The sequence below is a fragment of the Stegostoma tigrinum genome, unplaced genomic scaffold (assembly GCF_030684315.1).
Source record: "Stegostoma tigrinum isolate sSteTig4 unplaced genomic scaffold, sSteTig4.hap1 scaffold_126, whole genome shotgun sequence".
In the NCBI taxonomy this organism is placed as follows: domain Eukaryota; kingdom Metazoa; phylum Chordata; class Chondrichthyes; order Orectolobiformes; family Stegostomatidae; genus Stegostoma; species Stegostoma tigrinum.
In genome coordinates, this window is record NW_026728074.1 from 55,029 (window position 1) to 61,525 (window position 6,497).

The 6,497-nt window shown below is 42.8% G+C and overlaps 1 long non-coding RNA gene across 3 annotated transcripts; it reads left to right on the forward strand.

Annotated features, from left to right (window-relative positions):
- Positions 1-287: 287 nt before the first annotated feature.
- LOC132207701 (uncharacterized) lies at positions 288-6,023 on the forward strand. Of its 3 annotated transcripts, XR_009443719.1 has the most exons (3): positions 294-351; positions 1,291-1,432; positions 5,014-6,023. It is a non-coding gene; the product is annotated as an uncharacterized LOC132207701 (long non-coding RNA). The 3 variants fall into 3 exon arrangements; XR_009443721.1 differs by having other exon boundaries at positions 288-333; positions 1,291-6,023; XR_009443720.1 differs by having other exon boundaries at positions 1,291-6,023.
- Positions 6,024-6,497: the final 474 nt, after the last annotated feature.

Genomic DNA, 6,497 nt, shown 5'->3' on the forward strand with positions numbered 1-6,497 from the left:
CCAGCCCCCACTCTGTTTATGTTTCAGTTCCCGTCCCCTCCCCCATTTCTGAAGAAGGGTCCTGAACCATCAACTCTCCTGCTCCTCTGATGGTGCCTGGCTCGCCGTGTTCCTCCAGCTCCACACTGTGTCATCCATGACTCCAGCACCTGCAGCTATTGCTGTCTCCCTGTGAGCGATGTCAGCTTTGGTTCAATCCGAGCACGGGGCGGGGCTTGGAGTTCCCAATTGAAGCGGCCTACCCTCCAACCAATCAGAGCGAGTGAGATGTTTGTCTGTGTGAAAATCACGTGATCGCCCTTGTTCGGGGGCGCAAAATCTCTGCGACTGAAGGTTAGCTGCTTTCGGAAGGTACAGTACACGGGATAAAAAGGAAAGGAGCACAAACCGGGAGGGAAATAGTTTCGGTATTGACTGAGAGGTTTTAATTGCGGTCGATGCATGTCAGAAAACATACATTTTAACATGCCGGCCCCGTGTTTTGCAGCAAATGGAAGAATTGCTGCGGACCTGAGGTTGCGATAGGCAGAGGTGATTGCCACCATCTTTATTAGGGGCAGTGATCTTTGGGACTCATGCCGGATCGCCATATTTATAGGTGGCAACCTGCAGCGGAACGCAAGCGCAGCCTTTCTTTTTGGGGGGGCGGGTATATAGAAGCGAAATGTGTTTTTTTTTCTCTGGACTTCTTCCCCAGACTGAGACGTAGCGTGTATTTCCTGGGAAGGACTTTTGACGCTGGCGAAGTACTGGCTTCAGGCAGTATAAATTGCTGCAGTTAAACGTTAGATACTTAGTGGAGGAGAAATGCCGAAAACGCGTTCAGAACTGCATGTTCAAAAACAGAGTTGGTGGAAAAGCTCAGTCGGCTTGGCAGCATCCGTGAATTTAAAAAATAACGTTTCGGATCCGCTAACCCTTGCTCAGAACTTCATGTTACCTGTTGCACTCTCACTTTCGGAAGTCCTGCTTTAAATATTATGATCTATTAAAGCATATCCGTTTGTCCAGTGTTCATATGATTGGGATCAAATCACTGAACGTGCTCTGAGTCCCCTTGTGCTCCCTGGTCAAATTTATTAATATCTGACTTCCTCCGTCTCTAATAATGGGTGTATTTTCCCTCTGCATCTTTCTGTGTCGGGGAGCAGGGTGATTTGAACAGGAGGATTTATACATGACTAACGGAAACCAAGAGAAATGTTTGCCTTTTCCAAACAATCTTGTGGTGTTTTCTGGATTTCTATCCAGGGCTGACAGTTATTTGTCTCTTATGGATTTGTTTTACAGGGTATTAATTGAGAATAATTTGCAGACCAGGATCCCAATGCAAGTTCTCCATTTTGCAGAGTGATCAGGATCTGAGTATCATTGACACTTAAATGCGAAAGGGAAGAGGTTTAACCATTCTATCCATGGGAGAATATTCCTGGTAAGGTTGTAACTTGAAAGCAGAATATTCAAATTTTTGGTTTGATCACCCCTGGGATAAGTGTTGAGTTCTATACCCTGCAGCTGAGAAAGGAGATATTGGCCTGAGAGGGGCAGTTTTGTCCAAACAACACCTCGTCTCCTTGAAAGAACTGTCATATTTAGTCCCAATCGCCCACTTCATGATTTTAATCTATATATTCTTCATTCTTGAATATCTGCAAACTTCCTTTTAAAATTCCATATGGGCACAAATTCCAGCACCCCTTCAAGTGGAATCTTCCAGATCCTGACAACTCTATTGATCCTGAAACTGCTGAAATCTGTGTTGAGTCCTGAGGGTTATAAATTACTGCATTTAACGTGAAGATGCTGTTCCCTGAGCTCCCATTGAGCTGAATTGAAACAGTATGGGAGGCTGAGATCAGAGTGGGTGTGAGCAGACAATGAAAATGAAAAGGCTGCACTGAGAGTGTTGCTTGGCTAAATGAGAGTGCTTTGGAGTTGGGTGAAACAGAAAGAAAGTGAAACTGAAAGATTGAGTGTGATGCTCAGTCTCAGTTTGGGCAGTTCAGAAAGTCTCACCGTCCTAACGGAAACAGTCAATTGATAATTGATACTGTAAAGAATTTTCTTACAGTTTTTAAAGTATATATTAGCTTATATAAAGTTAGCGACTTTTGATTTTCTAATAGTAATGTTTGAAATGAAGGGGAAGGACCTAGCTTCATTAAATTCTCTTTAAGGCAGAAACTGGCTTAATCTGGAGAGAAGTCACAACAGAAGACCTCAGGTCTGTGGTGTCCTTGTCTAGCACAACAGAACATAGACCCTTGATGTTGTGTCGACCTGGGAAATCAAACTGAAGCCCATTTAACCCACACTATTCCATTATCATCCATATGTTTATCCAATGACCACTTAAATGCCCTTAAACTTGGCGAGTCTACTACTGTTACAGGCAGGGCATTTCACGCCCTTACTACTCTGAGTAAAGAACCTACCTCTGACATCTGTCCTACAACTATCACCCCTCAATTTAAAGCTATGGCCCCTCGTGCTAGCCACCTCCATCCGAGGAAGAAGGATCTCAGTGTCCGCCCTATCTACTCCTCATATCAGCTTGTTTGTCTCTATTAGGTCACCTCTTAACCTTCTTCTAACGAAAACAGCCTCAAGTCCCTCAACTTTTCCTCAAAAGACCTTCCCTCAATACCAGGGAACATCCAGGTAAATCTCATGTGCACCCTTTCCAATGCTTCCACGTCCTTCCTGTAATGTGGCGACCAGAGCCCCAAGTGTGGTCGCACCAGCGTTGTGTACAGCTGCAACATGACTTCATGGCTCTGAAACTCAATCCCTCTACCAATAAAACCTCACACACCATCCACCTTCTTAACAACCCTACCAACCTGGGTGGAAACTTTCAGGGATCTGTGCACACGGATCCTGAGATCTCTTTGCTCATCCACACTACCAAGAATCTTACCATTAGTCCAGTACTCTGTATTCCTGTCACTCCTTCCAAAGTGAATCACCTCACACTTTTCCGCGTTAAACTCCGGGATATTACCAGTGTCCCTATTGGCTATTTGTGCAGGATGTGTATCCGTCTGCAGCTACTGGTTAGCTGTTTTTCAGAGCTGGAGCTGTGGGTGCAGTCAGTATGGAGCATTCATGATACTGAGAAGGTTGTGGTAGCATTCTCAACAGATTGGTCACAAGCAGGTGAAGATTACACAGACAGCAAGGGAATGGGTGGCCATCAGACAAGTAAAAGGCTCAGAAATGAAGTGCTCGAGTCCCTCGTGGTCATCGTCCTCAAACAAATATACTGTTTTTGGTACTGTTTGGTCGAGGGCTGGTGGTGGTGGGGTGGCCAATCGTGAAGCAGCATCAGTCAAGTTCATGGCACTTGGAGTGACTCTGCTGCAGAGAAGGGGAGGAAAATGATGAATATGACTGTAGAGACAGGGGATTCAATAGTAAGGGGCACAGAGAGACATGAATCCGGGATGGTATGTTGCCTCCCTGGTGCCAGGATCAGCGATGACATGGAGCAGCTTCAGGACATTCTGGAGTGGGAGGGTGAACATCCGATTGTACCAGTGACATAGGAGGACCTGAAAGCTGAAGATAGGAAGATAAGAGATACATTAAAATACAAGATCTCAAATGTAGTATTGTCAAGCTTACACCCATTGCCACATTGTGGTAGGGAGGAGTTTTGTGTTGTGTTCAGTTGTACAAGCGACCTTTATTCAGAGCTCTGTTACCGCATGTGTGGGAGAGGCCAGAGTCCACTCCAAACCTGGCTTTCACGTGAGGCCTAATTCCCCTCTTAAATACAGCTCAGATTGGAAGAGTGGGCAATGACACTCAAACTTTCCCTGGCTGATTGTAATATTTTTATTCCTTTTGCTAGATGTTGTTTACATGCAATATTGTTGTCATTGTTAGCCACACACCCCAAATCAATATATCCAATCCAGTAAGCAAACAATCATGGACAATACTATGTTCAGCCTTAAACCCTCCCATAATCTCCTGAGGTTAGCTAGAAAATGACTTCATCTGTCTTTGACCTTACAATGCTTTTGACAGTTATATTCCTCCTCAGACATTTGCCAGCTGCACCATGTTTTTTGCCAAAAACCAAAATAGTAGCTTATCACTGAGAACTTTTCCAAATTCTCTACTAACTGTAGTGTGGATTGTTAGAAATTGTGATAAAGTCTTTTAAACTCAACTCTGATATAAAGTAACTACAATTTTGTAATACAGTTGAAAATTGTGGAAAAATCCCTCTCTCACTTCAGCTTAAGAGACCAAACAAACAGTGTTTCTGACTTGCTGTTGCAGTTTACAACCCCAACGATTTGCATGCTGCAAATGATTTTTAAATTGAAGTTTCATTTTCTACTCTAAGTGCTTTCCATTATTACTTTCTTGTTTTAATAAAAAGCATCTATTCAAATTCCACTGAGGATGAAATTCAGTCACTTTAGAGCTTTACCAAGCCATTAAACAAAACTTGTTTAGATTTCACAAATAACTAAGGCACTAATCATGTCTTCACTTCGGATTTTGCAATCTATCTTTGTCACTCTTCCATTGATCTTTGCATGTAAGAATTTATTCAAATTATCCATATCTACATTTCAATTGTTTTATCTCTCTGCAGCCCTGACTTCTCTCTTTATAACCTTTCTTTGCCCCTTCCTATGTTGTTGGTCTTTTAGAGGTTGTGTTTACACCATTTATTGCTTTGCCTTCCATAATGATGCAGTGAGCTGCTTTTATTGCTGACAAACATTCGCTCAAGGAATTCAGCTAACCATTTCATGTTAATTGGCTGTTTGCATTTCTGGTTACAATTACCTAAACAGTTCAGAATGCTGTAGGATCAGACTTTTGCTTCTACTTTTTAATTAAGTAACAAACTTGTGATTGTGGCTGGACCAGGCCTTTAAAAACTGCCTCTTATTAAAATGCTTATGTGTTTTGAACTGCCTGTTTACAGAAACCCAAGTAAATTCCCTAATGTTCCTTCTTAACAGGACTCTTTTATGACCCCCACAGGACCTTTCGTGATCTAATCCAGTAACAGTGTGAGCTGCTACAATGCACGTGCTTGTGAAAGCGAGAATAAGAGGACAGATGAGATGAGTGCATGGCTGGAGATATAACTTAAAGCGTTTAGATTCCTGAGGCTTTGAGACTGTTTGTTTCTGGGGAAGGTGGGACATGCACAAGCTTGAACAATTGTCCTGGGCAGAGCTGGGACAGATATTCTTGTTGATGTTTTTGCTAGTTCCACTGGTGAGGATTTAAACTCGGATGACAGGGGAATGGGAACCAAAGTATAGCTTCAGTAGTAAGAGACTCAGATCAGCAAATGGGACGTGAAATTAGTTCATGATGTTGTCGGTGGCTGAAAGATTAAAAGAAAGAAGGATTAATCAAGATCAAAACTCTCTCATCATGCATCAGACCTGAGATCCCAGGAATTGGTCTGGTGAACCTTCTTTACGATCATTCAGTAGCCAGGGCATCCTTCCTTTGGAAAGGAGAACAAAGGTGCACACGATTCCAGGTGTGGTCTCACCAAGGCCCTTATAGAAAGATATCCCTCTTCCTGTACTCGAATCCTCTCACAATGAAGGGCAAAATATCATTTGCATTCTTCACTACTTGCTGCTGCCTGTTTCCTAAAAGAGAATAGGAGAGAAACACGGAACTAAATGGGGTCAGACACCGGGGTAACATTGTTGAACACACTGTCCCCATTGTATCAGTGCTGGTCATCAAGCACCTATTTAAGCTAGGCCCGTTTTCTGGCACTCGGTGTGTAACCTATATTATGGTGCAATGGATGATCATCTCAACACTTCTTCAAGATTGCAATGGTTCCTGCATCTATCACCATTTCAGATGCTGCCAGATCTGCTGTGGATCTCCATCTTTTTCTGTTTTTATTTCAGATTTCAGGTATTTTGCTGTGTATTCTCAGCCCTTCAGAAGCATCAGAGGGTATGGGGAGAAAACAGGAATTGGATTCATTTTCTGATGTATAAAATGCCTGCCCTTCATGTCTGTCCAAACTCTATCTCTTTTTTTTGTAGTTTTGGGCAAACGCTGACTGTTTCCCTTCCCTGAAGGACATTAAATGAACCAGTTCAGTTTTACTGATAATCCAGCAGTGCCCCTCGGTGTTGGATCCACAATTGACCAGATTAATTTCAGAGTTTCACAATCTTTGTGTGTATTCTTCTGGTTTCTCTCTCTCTACTTTTCTGTTTGAAATTTTGATTGCATTCAGAGAAATCAAACAAAACCACAACCAGATCTGACACTCAATCTGTTTGTCATAACCTAATTATCTCAGGATTTTGAACATTGAAGGAAGAAGCACTGTTCACCAGGGAGAAATGCGTATTGTCTGTGTGTCAAAGAGTCTGTGAAGATTCATCTGAAATGTCCAAACACCAGCGCAGTCACACTGGGGAGAGACTGTGGAAATGTGGGGATTGTGGGAAAGGATTTATTTATCCATCACACCAGAG